Raw genomic sequence first — 17308 nt, 5'->3', positions numbered from 1 at the left:
TTTGAACAACGATAATGTTAAAAGGCTAGAGAAGGCAGCGGGTACGGCTCGAGGGCGAAACTATTTGATGACTAACGACGAAGCCAAGCAATCCAACGAAGTTGTCTCAGGTACTTTCTTGGTTAATTCCAATCCGGAAAGGATTCTTTTTGATAGCAGTGCAAATTTGTCGTTTGTGTCCCCAAAATTTGTGCCTAAACTTGATAGACCGTTAGCTAAGTTAAGTCGTCCGGTAGAAGTCGAAATAGCGGACGGCAAGACGGTGCTAGTGGTTGATGTGTGTAAGAATTGTGACGTTGTCTTTGGTGCCGAAAACTTTAAGATTGATCTTATCCCGATGACTTTGGGAGATTTTGATATCGTTGTTGGTATGGATTGGCTCGATCGAAATAGAGCCGATATTGCATGCCATGAGAAATTTATCCGTATGAAGACCCCAAGTGGGGGAGAGCTAATTATTCATGGCGATAAGCGAAGAAGATTTGTGCCGATATGTTCTTTTGCGCGGGCACGTCGTTTTCTTGTTAGTGGTGGCATGACTTTTCTTGCCCATGTTGTTGATACCCGTGACGAGTCACCACCCATTCGTGAAATTCCGGTGGTTAGTGAATTCGAAGACGTTTTTTCGGATGAGTTACCGGGTGTTTCGGCGGAAAGACAAGTTGAATTTCGTATTGAGTTGGTTCCGGGAGCTACTCCCATTGCTAAAACTCCTTATCGTTTAGCACCAACGGAAATGCAAGAGTTGTTAAATCAAACCCAAGAGTTGCTTGAGAAGGGTTTTATTCGACCGAGTGCTTCACCGTGGGGCGCTCCGGTTTTATTCGTGAAAAAGAAGGATGGTAGTATGCAGATGTGCATCGATTACCGGGAGTTGAACAAAGTGACGATCAAGAATTGTTATCCATTGCCTCGGATTGACGATTTGTTTGACCAACTCCAAGGTGCGACGTATTTCTCTAAGATCGACCTACGGTCCGGCTATCACCAAATGCGGGTCCGTGAGGAAGATATTGAGAAAACGGCTTTTCGAACGCGTTATGGGCATTTTAAGTTCGTAGTTATGCCTTTTGGTCTTACGAATGCACCGACGGCATTCATGGATCTTATGAACCGAGTGTGCCAACCTATGTTGGACAAGTCGGTGATTGTGTTCATTGACGACATACTAGTCTACTCGAAGAGTATGAACGAACATGAACGTCATTTGCGTGAAGTTTTGAAGACATTACGAAGGGAGAAGTTGTATGCTAAGTTCTCCAAATATGAATTTTGGCTAAGGGAGGTTCAATTCCTTGGCCACATTGTGAACAAAGATGACATTCAAGTGGATCCGGGGAAGATAGAGACGGTGAAGAGTTGGAGACAACCAACTATGCCTACGGAGGTCCGAAGTTTTCTCGAATTGGCCGGTTATTATCGTCGGTTTATCCAAGACTTTTCTAAGATCGCTTCTTCATTGACGAAATTGACAAGGAAGGATGCGAGATTTAATTGGGAGAACGAGCAAGAAATTGCTTTTCAATTGTTAAAGGAGAAGTTGTGTCAAGCTCCGGTGTTAGTGTTGCCGGAAGGAGTGGAAGACATGACGGTTTATTGTGATGCTTCGTTAAATGGACTCGGGTGTGTTCTAATGCAAAGAAGTAAAGTCATCGCTTATGCCTCTCGACAGTTAAAGGAACACGAGACGAGATATCCGACTCATGATCTTGAGTTGGCGGCGGTTGTGCATGCGTTGAAAATTTGGCGCCATTACTTGTATGGTGTCAAGTGTACGATTTATTCGGATTATAAGAGTTTGAAACATCTCTTTAATCAACGAGATTTGAATTATCGTCAACGTAGGTGGATGGATGTGGTAAAAGACTATGATTTTGAGATACTTTATCATCCGGGCAAGGCGAATGTGGTCGTGGATGCGTTAAGTCGAAAGAGTCATCACCCAGCGTTACGATTGGGATTGTTACGTATGATTATTACTAATGATTTTCTTGAAAAACTCGGCGTGATTCAAATAGAGGCTTACGTTCACAACAAGCATGCGGAGCGAATTGTGGGACAATCAGAGTTCATTACTATGGGCTCGCGTGGTTTGTTGTCTTTTCAAAGAAGAGTGTGGGTGCCTAAGATGGGTGATTATCGACAAGTGCTACTTGATGAAGCACATAAGTCAAAGTATTGCATTCACCCGGGCGCGACGAAAATGTATCTTGATTTAAGGAAAGATTATTGGTGGCCGGGCATGAAACGTGATGTCGTGAAATATGTTGAACAATGTGTCACGTGTTTGCAAGTTAAGGCCGAGCACCAAAAGTCGTATGGTAAGTTACAACCGTTAGAAATCCCGAAATGGAAATGGGAGCACATTACCATGGATTTCATCACAAAGTTACCTAAAACGGCGAGAACCCAGTTTGATTCGATTTGGGTTATAGTTGATCGACTGACGAAGAGTGCTTTGTTTCTTCCCATTAAGGAAGCGATATCGTCGGAGACTGAAATGTCCCGTTCTTATTGATTAAAAACGTTCCATATTAATTGATTTCGTTGCGAGGTTTTGACCTCTATATGAGACGTTTTTCAAAGACTGCATTCATTTTTAAAACAAACCATAACCTTTATTTCATAGATAAAGGTTTTAAAAAAAACTTTACGTAGATTATCAAATAATGATAATCTAAAATATCCTGTTTACACACGACCATTACATAATGGTTTACAATACAAATATGTTACAACAAAATAAGTTTCTTGAATGCAGTTTTTACACAATATCATACAAGCATGGACTCCAAATCTCGTCCTTATTTAAGTATGCGACAGCGGAAGCTCTTAATAATCACCTGAGAATAAACATGCTTAAAACGTCAACAAAAATGTTGGTGAGTTATAGGTTTAACCTATATATATCAAATCATAATAATAGACCACAAGATTTCATATTTCAATACACATCCCATACATAGAGATAAAAATCATTCATATGGTGAACACCTGGTAACCGACATTAACAAGATGCATATATAAGAATATCCCCATCATTCCGGGACACCCTTCGGATATGATATAAATTTCGAAGTACTAAAGCATCCGGTACTTTGGATGGGGCTTGTTGGGCCCGATAGATCTATCTTTAGGATTCGCGTCAATTAGGGTGTCTGTTCCCTAATTCTTAGATTACCAGACTTAATAAAAAGGGGCATATTCGATTTTGATAATTCAACCATAGAATGTAGTTTCACGTACTTGTGTCTATTTTGTAAATCATTTATAAAACCTGCATGTATTCTCATCCCAAAAATATTAGATTTTAAAAGTGGGACTATAACTCACTTTCACAGATTTTTACTTCGTCGGGAAGTAAGACTTGGCCACTGGTTGATTCACGAACCTATAACAATATATACATATATATCAAAGTATGTTCAAAATATATTTACAACACTTTTAATATATTTTGATGTTTTAAGTTTATTAAGTCAGCTGTCCTCGTTAGTAACCTACAACTAGTTGTCCACAGTTAGATGTACAGAAATAAATCGATAAATATTATCTTGAATCAATCCACGACCTAGTGTATACGTATCTCAGTATTGATCACAACTCAAACTATATATATTTTGGAATCAACCTCAACCCTGTATAGATAACTCCAACATTCACATATAGAGTGTCTATGGTTGTTCCGAAATATATATAGATGTGTCGACATGATAGGTCGAAACATTGTATACGTCTCTATGGTATCTCAAGATTACATAATATACAATACAAGTTGATTAAGTTATGGTTGGAATAGATTTGTTACCAATTTTCACGTAGCTAAAATGAGAAAAATTATCCAATCTTGTTTTACCCATAACTTCTTCATTTTAAATCCGTTTTGAGTGAATCAAATTGCTATGGTTTCATATTGAACTCTATTTTATGAATCTAAACAGAAAAAGTATAGGTTTATAGTCAGAAAAATAAGTTACAAGTCATTTTTGTAAAGGTAGTCATTTCAGTCGAAAGAACGACGTCTAGATGACCATTTTAGAAAACATACTTCCACTTTAAGTTTAACCATAATTTTTGGGTATAGTTTCATGTTCATAATAAAAATCATTTTCTCAGAATAACAACTTTTAAATCAAAGTTTATCATAGTTTTTAATTAACTAACCCAAAACAGCCCGCGGTGTTACTACGACGGCGTAAATCCGGTTTTACGGTGTTTTTCGTGTTTCCAGGTTTTAAATCATTAAGTTAGCATATCATATAGATATAGAACATGTGTTTAGTTGATTTTAAAAGTCAAGTTAGAAGGATTAACTTTTGTTTGCGAACAAGTTTAGAATTAACTAAACTTTGTTCTAGTGATTACAAGTTTAAACCTTCGAATAAGATAGCTTTATATGTATGAATTGAATGATGTTATGAACATCATTACTACCTTAAGTTACTTGGATAAACCTACTGGAAAAGAGAAAAATGGATCTAGCTTCAACGGATCCTTGGATGGCTCGAAGTTCTTGAAGCAGAATCATGACACGAAAACAAGTTCAAGTAAGATCATCACTTGAAATAAGATTGTTATAGTTATAGAAATTGAACCAAAGTTTGAATATGATTATTACCTTGTATTAGAATGATAACCTACTGTAAGAAACAAAGATTTCTTGAGGTTGGATGATCACCTTACAAGATTGGAAGTGAGCTAGCAAACTTGAAAGTATTCTTGATTTTATGTAACTAGAACTTGTAGAATATATGAAGAACACTTAGAACTTGAAGATAGAACTTGAGAGAGATCAATTAGATGAAGAAAATTGAAGAATGAAAGTGTTTGTAGGTGTTTTTGGTCGTTGGTGTATGGATTAGATATAAAGGATATGTAATTTTGTTTTCATGTAAATAAGTCATGAATGATTACTCATATTTTTGTAATTTTATGAGATATTTCATGCTAGTTGCCAAATGATGGTTCCCACATGTGTTAGGTGACTCACATGGGCTGCTAAGAGCTGATCATTGGAGTGTATATACCAATAGTACATACATCTAAAAGCTGTGTATTGTACGAGTACGAATACGGGTGCATACGAGTAGAATTGTTGATGAAACTGAACGAGGATGTAATTGTAAGCATTTTTGTTAAGTAGAAGTATTTTGATAAGTGTATTGAAGTCTTTCAAAAGTGTATAAATACATATTAAAACACTACATGTATATACATTTTAACTGAGTCGTTAAGTCATCGTTAGTCGTTACATGTAAGTGTTGTTTTGAAACCTTTAGGTTAACGATCTTGTTGAATGTTGTTAACCCATTGTTTATTATAACAAATGAGATGTTAAATTATTATATTATCATGATATTATGATATATAATATATCTTAGTATGATGTATATACAGTTAAATGTCGTTACAACGATAATCGTTACATATATGTCTCGTTTCGAAATCATTAAGTTAGTAGTCTTATTTTTACATATGTATTTCATTGTTAATACACTTAATAATATATTTACTTATCATTTAACATAATTAACCAAGTGTATCAATATCTTAATATGATTCATATGTACCTAGTAAGACGTTGTTATATATATCGTTTTCGAGTTTCTTAAATTAATAGTCTCATTTTTATGTATATAACTCATTGTTAAAATACCTAATAAGATACATACTTATAATAAAAACATGTTAACTATATATATAACCATATATATGTCATCGTATAGTTTTTACAAGTTTTAACGTTCGTGAATCACCGGTCAACTTGGGTGGTCAATTGTCTATATGAAACATATTTCAATTAATCAAGTCTTAACAAGTTTGATTGCTTAACATGTTGGAAACATTTAATCATGTAAATATCAATCTTAATTAATATATATAAACATGGAAAAGTTCAGGTCACTACAGAGACCTTGGCTAAGTTGTTTATCAAGGAAGTCATCTCTCGATACGGTGTTCCTATATCGATTGTTTCGGATCGAGATACCCGTTTTACATCTCGGTTTTGGGAAAAGTTTCACGAAGATATGGGTACACAATTGAAATTGAGCACGGCGTATCATCCTCAAACGGACGGTCAAACCGAACGTACGAATCAAACTTTGGAAGATATGTTACGAGCATGTATTATCGATTTTGGTGGTTATAACGACCCTCATTTTTTTCCATTCTATATTTTTCCAATATTAAAAGCCCAAACAATATAATTAAAACTTAATGATTAAACTTTAATCAACAATTGTTAAGTGTTAAGAGTTAGAAAACATATTAATTAACTTTGTACAAAAATTGACAAGTTAATAAAAGATGAAAATAATAAACTGTTAGTCGACACTCACTGCTAATTAAAATTTATGCATTTATGTAATATTATAACTAATAACCTATAAGTAATAAATAAAAAGTGACATTTATATAAATAATAAAACAATTGGGAACTAAATATATACAAGTCATGAATTAGTAAAAAGAAAATAATACTTATCATGTAGTAAATGTAAAAATAATAATAATAATAATAGTAATAATAATGAGACTAAAAAAATCTTACATCCTTATGTTGACTAAAAATAAAGTGTAAACTAGTACATCCTTATGTTGACTAATTATAAACTAGTACCACCTATTGTTGACTAAAAATTATAAAACAAAATAAAATCATTAATTAGAACATCCTTATGTTGACTAACACTCTAATACTTGCACTATATAAACACCTAGTTTCTCATTCACAAATCACACCAAAATCCTCTCTCAAAAACAATCTCTCCCTCTCTCTCTCTTGTGGTATTCGGATCTTCAAGCTTGTTCTTCGTGTTCTTCAAGAATCTTCAAGGAGTTCTTCAAGATTTTCAAGGCTTTGATCTTCCATCTTTATCGTGTTCATCTTTTCTTTGTTAATTATCTTGAATCTTCAAAGGTATAACATAAACCCTAAACTATTTACATAAACTTTGATCTTTGATAATTCATATTCATATTATAAACTTGTTATTCATAAGTATATACATAAACACACCTAGATTTATATATACATATATACATGTAAAAAAAAATATTTATATATATATATATATACATATATATACGAATTATATATACATATACATATTAAAACCTTAAACCCTAATTACACCTAAACTATAATTCTTAAACCCTAATTAATTAAACTCTAAACATTTATGAAACCCTAGGACATTAATTACTAAACCCTAGTTATTAATTACTACTTTAATTAACTAACCCTAATTAATGAAACCCTAATACTACTTATACTAGTACTTAACATGTATACACTATTACTATTACTAGCACCTATAACCTACTAATTATATTGTAGCACAAAAACATTTTGGGATATGTATTAGAGATGTATAGATCTTCGAACTTTCTTGACGAATGGTTTCTACGAGATTCTAGGCAGAGGGTTTGGATTTCCGATTTAAAGGGTCCTATGGCTCAAGCCCCTAGATCTAAATTAGCCATTCGAAGGGAAAGGGGTGATTGGAAGCTTATCTAATACGGCAAGTATCCTAAAATGGAAACACTCATAAAAGTAGAAACTCTCTAGTCATAGAAACTTAGTAAAATAAGAAACTTTCTAAAAATAGAAACTTTATAAAAATAGTAACTTACTAGGAATAGAAACTTAGTAAAACAAACTATACTTAAACACATACTTAAGCTTAAACATGGGCAAAACACTTAACTACTCTTAAATGTCAATAGGTTGACTTTCCTGCTCACTCGTTCAACTCTCTATTCCGAGGAATAACTCTCTCTACTTACTAAGGTGACTTTCATAGCCCCACTCTTATTGCTATAGCACTTTTTATACTTACTGGGGTGAGACACATGCTGCTTTTATACTTTAAACAACTTAGACACAAGTACGAACCTAAACTGTACTATGACTAGCTTATGCTACTAAGACCCCACAGTGATATTTTTTAATTGCTTTCAGGATAAGGCATTCTTAATTATTGGGGGTAGGCCTATCGGGAGTAACGTCCCCGATACATTTGACCGTGATGTCTTTGTATTACTTAATAATGATTTAAACATGGTGATAAGGTACTGCCAACTTATCATCGGGGCAACAAAACAAACGTTTAGTCTAAAATATCACGAATCAGTACTACTTTTGGATCTGCGAGATCTACTTTTTGATCCTGCGGGAGATCAACTTTACAACTAAATCTTGTGGTCTAAAAACAACGATAACTACTTTTGTTAAACCTATGAACTTCACTCAACCTTTTTGGTTGACACTTTAGCATGTTTTGTCTCAGGTGCTGTTTGATTCAAGCTTTCTTATCTACTACTTATGTGATGCTACTTGGACTTAGGATCAAGAGATATCGCATTTATTACTTCTGCATATGAACAATTACTTTATCGTTATTTCCATTATTGTAACGACATTTCATTTTCCGCTGCGTACTCAATAAAGTTAAATTTTCTCATTTAGTATTGTTCTCGTATTATAATATGTTGGTTTATTTGATATTAGTAACGTTTCTTCCAGACCCTATTGGGAGGACGTTACAGATTGGTATCAGAGCATAACCAGGCTGTTATAGAGAACCAGGATTGCAATTTTATGTGTGCCTTACTTGCTAGCTAGGGTGCCTTAGCAATCTAGGAAACTATAACCTTTCCTGCCTTACACTTAAAGCACTTAGGATTGCCTTATAATCTTAACAATCATGCTTTACCAAACTTGACTTAAAGATTCTAATCAAAGTCTCTTTCCTAATGTAGGACTACAACTTTTCTTGACCATAGTGCCTTTAATTGTTGCCTTTAACTGTTAAATGCTACACTATACTTTATAAACTTTACTTATCTTAGAATGACGAGCTAATCTAAGAACTCTGCTCACTTTCCTGAGTACTATCCAATTACACCACCGCATCTAAATGCGACACAATGATTTCAGAAATTCTTGACATTCATAAGTCATCTATCATGGTTATGTGTATTACATATGTATTACATGAAATATTATCCATGATTTTGAAACTCTTATAATTGTTACTACTCACACACAAACGTATATAACTCCCTGTTATATCACGTACATATATGCCTTATGCCTTTATGCATCGGTTTATGAATCGAAAAATGTCATTGGGTTATCACAGTATACGAATTGAAAGTCTTTAATCAAAAGATTATTAGATTACATACTTATCACTTTATGATCTCGACACGTCATACTGCCATTATTAAAGTATAGACACATCATATCTTATTATATCTTATCGTATCTATCCCAATAGATTTTGTCTAACACTTTTCCTAAATTCCCTCCGTAAATTACGGAAATCTTTTTGCTATATACACGTATTCGAGGAGACGAATATATCATCCAGTATTCAACACTAATCTCATATCAAAAACCCTAATTCCAAACACATAATATGGATTCCTCGAACTCTTCGAGCTCCAATGGCAGCGTAACCGGAATGAACCAACCAATCAGCCATCATCTATTTTGGATGAATTGGGGATGGGTTCGTAGTAAACTTAATCAATGGAGACAAGAAGAAGGTGATCCCTTCCACCAACCGAATTCACCTCTTGGTGAAGAACCTGAAGCACTTACTGGCGAACCCGTTCGGAACACTATTTTCACCCTCATTTCCAGGATATCCAGTCACGAATATATAATATCTAAAATTTTAGATCTTATTCATCCACTTGTCCGAACCGCCAATCATCCCGGAATAATAGAAGAAGTCAACGAGCTTCGCGCTCGAGTAGTGGCTCTGGAGAATATGGTGCGAAACCTACGAACACCAGCAGCAGCACCAGCAGCATAACCAGTACCACCAGTACCATCAGCATCACCACCAACATCACCACCAACATCACCAGCTTCATCAACGACAACATCCGCATTCCACGCCTCAACATCGCACTCAGTACCTCAAACATCAACATCATACGCCCCATAGATACCAAGGAATATTATTAATAATGAGTTAAGATGTATTGACTCATTATTCCTGAAGAATTACATATGTATACTTTATATATATGGATTGGAACAATAATAAATCTTTTCGTACTAAGCTATTACGTGTGAATCTTAACTAGTATGTACTACATGGTTAATTCATATCACAATATGCTATGATGTACATCTTTTGTTAATAACTTAACAATCGTTAATCATTGCTTCAATACAATAAACTCCATTTCGTAATAAACCAAGTGTATTACTCAAATATATGATTGATTGTATACTTTAATTTTCGATGTACTCGAAACTTTCTAGAAAACATCATTCGTGCCTTATGAATTTCACAAGAATTCTACGAGCACCAACATCATATACTGAGGTATATCAATAACAATGAACGACGAAGTATTGATTCATAACTTCATTAGCGAAATATTTCGCGACAATTATGAAATCTCTAAGGTTTTGGAGATTATTTATTCTCGTTTCAATCGCAAATCAAATGAGTTTAATATTATATTAACTCAATAAATCTATATTATATCTGAAGAATACATATATGAACGTATATCTTCTCTTTTGTACAAACTGTTAATTGTGAAAATATTTTAATGGGTAGGTAATACCCGAGAAATATTTATATCTCACATTAATATGTTACATTGTACATTCTTCAAATTCTGATTCAATAATCAGTAACTATACTACCTACATCCACATATGTATCCGCGCACCAAAGAACAACCATTTTCATTCAAATCAAATTACATATTCTGAATTTGACATATCAGAATTCAAGTAAAGCTATAACAGATGTTATCTTCCTAAAGATCACTACATTCATGAATTATATTCATTCGTATTATATGATGAATTATCACATCAAACCACCAAAATTATCATTCATTACTTTTGAAATCAACAACGCCTATTCGTCAACCATTAGATCCATTGACGATTACAATTAGCGTTTAATCATCTAAAAATAAAATTTCTTGAAACCATCTCGGGTTGTCAATCAATGATTCAGATTCGTTAACCTTGAGAATGCTGACGAAGCAGCAAATGCTATAGATGTTCTTAAGGGCTAACAGTTTGATAATAAAGAATGGTACGTTGGAAAAGCCCAAAAGAAAATTTGGAACTGAAAAACGGATTGAGCTAACCATGGAGGAGACCAAGGACAAACACAAGGGCCAAACCCTATATTCAAAGAATCCAGGAAATTCTGAATCTGGTGAAATCTTTAGAGAATATCTTGCTCCGAAGTCATGTTAAAAGCTTGCGGAAAATTTTTCTTCATCAACTTTCGAACTTAGAAATTCCAAAATATCATCATAAATATCCTCTATATTTCGAAAGATATCTTCATAACGATTCATGTCCGCAATTAAGTATCTCTTTGCGATATCTTTATAAAGGAAACTGTTTTAGTTTCTATATTCTGTAAAATTCGAGTTTAAATTATAAATGCTTTGAAGAAGTGTTGGGAATTGAAGCATGAGTTAGTATAATATAATGACGTCAGGCCAACGTGATTATATTACAGTAAGTCATGCTAAGTTTTTAATGGAAGATGATGATCCATAGATTTTATAATCATCATTTTCCATGTTACACGACTCTTACATTCTATTTAACCTCTAAATATATCAAGAACATATTTTTCTTGATGATTCGGTCTTTTCCGGATATTCTGGTAATATGACAAATCAAATCGTGCTATTACATTTCCTTTCTACTTTATATATTATGATCATTCGAAACTTCATACCTATGAATTCTGGACCATTACTCGCTTGACTTGAAGTCGGGAAGAAGAAACAAAAGCATAAAGCTCCGACATATAAGGGAAAATATAAAGCCCGATAACGACTCCGAAATTACAAACCGTGTATATCAATGCGTATAGCAATATAAAGACACGGGATAATTAAAAACACTATAACCCCAAGAGCATAGTAGAAGTAAACAGATTCCTCTGGCGGTAAAAGAAAAAGAAGAATGACTGCATAGATGGTCAATATAATAACCAGGATCAGAACTGGATTAAGCATTTTCTTAATCTTTTGAAAGTTTGAATTGAGAAAGAAAGTATAGAAGTGGTGAAGATAATGAAACGAAAGAAGCTAATTTATAGCAAAATTCCAAACACATCAATCGAGGCAAATCACCGCATTTAATCAAACAAATCTCAAAATTTCGTAAATACCGGAGAATCAAATCTTATAGATTACGAAGATTTCCTTTAATTCCTTGAATTCCGGAAATCAATCGTGACTACGTCAAAAGTTAAGGCGAACATTTAATTTTCTCATTTCACTCTTTTATGATAGCTTCATTTATACTCTTCCTATAAACGAATCGTTTTATCCATATTATTCAATAGTGATAAAACTTTATTTTTCAACTTATATTCATCATTAAAATATTCTTGTTGTAAACAATGAAGATCTCTATCAAATTTCATGACTGTGATTTTCACGAACTCCTCTTTGTTTGTCTGCCCTAATATTGTGGCATAAAATGCTCAAGGTTTTAAATGAGCTCAGTACTATTCATAACACATTTCATGTATCCAATTTACTGAAATGACTTGTATAACATCATCATTTTGAATGATATTCGCATTAATGATAAAATGCACTTCGTTGAATAACCTATAGAAATCATGGAAGGAGAGGTCAAACAAATGCGTAAAAGCAATATACCTATCGTTAAAGTCCGTTGGAATTCGCGTAGAGGCCCCGAATATACCTGGGAACGCAAAGACCATATGAAACGGAAATATCCCCATCTCTTCTCAACTGCTGATGCAAACGAGGAAACTACCTAAAAACTTCGGGACGAAGTTTTCAATAACGGGGAGGTACTATAACGACCCTCATTTTTTTCCATTCTATATTTTTCCAATATTAAAAGCCCAAACAATATAATTAAAACTTAATGATTAAACTTTAATCAACAATTGTTAAGTGTTAAGAGTTAGAAAACATATTAATTAACTTTGTACAAAAATTGACAAGTTAATAAAAGATGAAAATAATAAACTGTTAGTCGACACTCACTGCTAATTAAAATTTATGCATTTATGTAATATTATAACTAATAACCTATAAGTAATAAATAAAAAGTGACATTTATATAAATAATAAAACAATTGGGAACTAAATATATACAAGTCATGAATTAGTAAAAAGAAAATAATACTTATCATGTAGTAAATGTAAAAATAATAATAATAATAATAGTAATAATAATGAGACTAAAAAAATCTTACATCCTTATGTTGACTAAAAATAAAGTGTAAACTAGTACATCCTTATGTTGACTAATTATAAACTAGTACCACCTATTGTTGACTAAAAATTATAAAACAAAATAAAATCATTAATTAGAACATCCTTATGTTGACTAACACTCTAATACTTGCACTATATAAACACCTAGTTTCTCATTCACAAATCACACCAAAATCCTCTCTCAAAAACAATCTCTCCCTCTCTCTCTCTTGTGGTATTCGGATCTTCAAGCTTGTTCTTCGTGTTCTTCAAGAATCTTCAAGGAGTTCTTCAAGATTTTCAAGGCTTTGATCTTCCATCTTTATCGTGTTCATCTTTTCTTTGTTAATTATCTTGAATCTTCAAAGGTATAACATAAACCCTAAACTATTTACATAAACTTTGATCTTTGATAATTCATATTCATATTATAAACTTGTTATTCATAAGTATATACATAAACACACCTAGATTTATATATACATATATACATGTAAAAAAAAATATTTATATATATATATATATATATACATATATATACGAATTATATATACATATACATATTAAAACCTTAAACCCTAATTACACCTAAACTATAATTCTTAAACCCTAATTAATTAAACTCTAAACATTTATGAAACCCTAGGACATTAATTACTAAACCCTAGTTATTAATTACTACTTTAATTAACTAACCCTAATTAATGAAACCCTAATACTACTTATACTAGTACTTAACATGTATACACTATTACTATTACTAGCACCTATAACCTACTAATTATATTGTAGCACAAAAACATTTTGGGATATGTATTAGAGATGTATAGATCTTCGAACTTTCTTGACGAATGGTTTCTACGAGATTCTAGGCAGAGGGTTTGGATTTCCGATTTAAAGGGTCCTATGGCTCAAGCCCCTAGATCTAAATTAGCCATTCGAAGGGAAAGGGGTGATTGGAAGCTTATCTAATACGGCAAGTATCCTAAAATGGAAACACTCATAAAAGTAGAAACTCTCTAGTCATAGAAACTTAGTAAAATAAGAAACTTTCTAAAAATAGAAACTTTATAAAAATAGTAACTTACTAGGAATAGAAACTTAGTAAAACAAACTATACTTAAACACATACTTAAGCTTAAACATGGGCAAAACACTTAACTACTCTTAAATGTCAATAGGTTGACTTTCCTGCTCACTCGTTCAACTCTCTATTCCGAGGAATAACTCTCTCTACTTACTAAGGTGACTTTCATAGCCCCACTCTTATTGCTATAGCACTTTTTATACTTACTGGGGTGAGACACATGCTGCTTTTATACTTTAAACAACTTAGACACAAGTACGAACCTAAACTGTACTATGACTAGCTTATGCTACTAAGACCCCACAGTGATATTTTTTAATTGCTTTCAGGATAAGGCATTCTTAATTATTGGGGGTAGGCCTATCGGGAGTAACGTCCCCGATACATTTGACCGTGATGTCTTTGTATTACTTAATAATGATTTAAACATGGTGATAAGGTACTGCCAACTTATCATCGGGGCAACAAAACAAACGTTTAGTCTAAAATATCACGAATCAGTACTACTTTTGGATCTGCGAGATCTACTTTTTGATCCTGCGGGAGATCAACTTTACAACTAAATCTTGTGGTCTAAAAACAACGATAACTACTTTTGTTAAACCTATGAACTTCACTCAACCTTTTTGGTTGACACTTTAGCATGTTTTGTCTCAGGTGCTGTTTGATTCAAGCTTTCTTATCTACTACTTATGTGATGCTACTTGGACTTAGGATCAAGAGATATCGCATTTATTACTTCTGCATATGAACAATTACTTTATCGTTATTTCCATTATTGTAACGACATTTCATTTTCCGCTGCGTACTCAATAAAGTTAAATTTTCTCATTTAGTATTGTTCTCGTATTATAATATGTTGGTTTATTTGATATTAGTAACGTTTCTTCCAGACCCTATTGGGAGGACGTTACAGTGGTAGTTGGGACGAGCACTTACCTTTGATGGAATTCTCGTACAATAATAGTTATCATACTAGTATTGGGATGCCACCTTATGAAATGCTTTATGGGCGTAGGTGTCGAACCCCGATTTGTTAGGGTGAAGTGGGACAAAAGGAAATCGGGAGTACCGATTTGGTTTTAGAGACGAATAGCAAGATTGATGTGATTCGAGAGCATTTGAAAAAGGCTCAAGATAGGCAAAAGTCGTATGCCGACAAACGTAGACGAACGATCGAATTTCAGGAAGGTGACATGGTGATGCTTAAGGTTTCGCCATGGAAAGGTATTATTCGATTCCGGAAACGAGGAAAGTTAGCTCCTCTTTTTATTGGGCCGTTTAAGGTTTTAGCTCATGTTGGTGAAGTCGCGTATCGTTTAGAATTACCCGAAGAGCTTGCGGGGATCCATAATACATTTCATGTTTCCCATCTCCGTAAGTGTCTTGCGGACGATTCATCTTGGGTGCCATTAGACGAGATCGAGCTAAACAATAAGTTAGAATATATCGAGGAACCGATTGCCATACTTGATGAGAAGGTCAAAAGGTTGAGACGTAAAGAGGTTAGGACTTTTAAAGTTCAATGGCGTCGTAGTAAGGGTTCCGAGTTTACTTGGGAGCCCGAAGAATTCGTGTTGGTTTATCTTCCTTCTTGTCATGCGGCTTGGATCGCGAGGACGCGCTTCGATTCAAGTGGGGGAGAGTTGTAACACCCCGTTTTCTCGTACGTATCGAAAGGTACATACTTAATCATTTGTACGTTTATAACTCGTTAGCCTATGCACAAATGTATGAATAAATGTGTAGATATATATATATATACACATATATGTATACTTGATAATGTGTGCGCCTACAAGTTTATACATGGGCTTTGATAGCGTTAAGTCTTGTGAGACTATTGTTTACGTCTAGGAGAATATAGGGAGCGAGTTTGGATTGAACAAATTAAATAAACTCGAAAAGTGTTTAAGTTGGTCGAGCTGTCCAGTTCTAGCCTTAGGCCGCGCCGCGGCATAACAAGCAAATTTGGATCAGAAGTTGGTTTAAGAAGGGTCTAATTTCCCTTTATGTGTCGCGCCACGACGAGTAAGGTCGCGCCGCGACAGTTCTGCTGAACTGGTGTCGGATTTAGCTCATTTTAAGGGTTTTCAAGGGGTAAAATGGTAAATTGACATGTGGATCTGATGGGAGCATTAACTCCCCACCACATATTCATTTATTTCATTTCCTTTTCCTTTTTCTTTCCTATTTCTCTCCCAAAACACAAAACCAACTTAGTTTAATCTTGAGATTTGGAGTTGGAGATTTGTGAATCAAATCTAGTAGCGAGATTTAAAGTTGTTCTCCTTGTTACTAGCTACAAGAAGATAGTCTCGGTAAGTTCTAACTTTATGTTTCGAGTTTTAATTGGTTAATGGCTAGGGTTTGGGTTACTAGAGATTTGTATGACCCATTTGAGGGTAAAATGGGTGAGGTTGGGTTACGTTGTTGTGATTAAACCCTAATAGCCATAATCTAGGGTTTTGGCCTTGTGATTTGAGGTTGTAAGTGTCAATTGGTGTTGTTAGTCACTAATACACTTTAAGATTTATGAAAGAAGGGTTAATGGGTAAGTTTGACTTGATTGTGCGTTTAAGTGAGATAAAATGGGTCAAAATGTACTAGTTGACCTAATGGGATGAAATGGGTAGGGATTACCCTAAGTTTTGTGTTAATTGAAGTTAATAGACTTTAATTCACTAGTCTTAGTGATTAAAGTCGAGTCTTGGCCATGTATGGGCGGTTGTGAGTAGTTGAGTCATTTAATGCAATTTGGGTCATTAAATGCTCAAGTGGGAGTATTGTGGTTAATCCCACTAGTTGTGGAATTGAATGTGCACTTAATGATTTAGGTACATTGCGTTGAAGCTCGGAAGTACTAGATCATCATCCTTGTGACAAGGTGAGTGGAATAATTATATATGCATGTATATGATTTATTTGCTTGTGGGGTATGGGTTAAAGTTCGATGTTGACGATACC

Source organism: Rutidosis leptorrhynchoides, chromosome 2, assembly GCF_046630445.1.
Source record: "Rutidosis leptorrhynchoides isolate AG116_Rl617_1_P2 chromosome 2, CSIRO_AGI_Rlap_v1, whole genome shotgun sequence".
Lineage (NCBI taxonomy): Eukaryota > Viridiplantae > Streptophyta > Magnoliopsida > Asterales > Asteraceae > Rutidosis > Rutidosis leptorrhynchoides.
The sequence above is the reverse complement of the archived record's forward strand: the minus strand, read 5'-3'. Positions refer to the sequence as shown.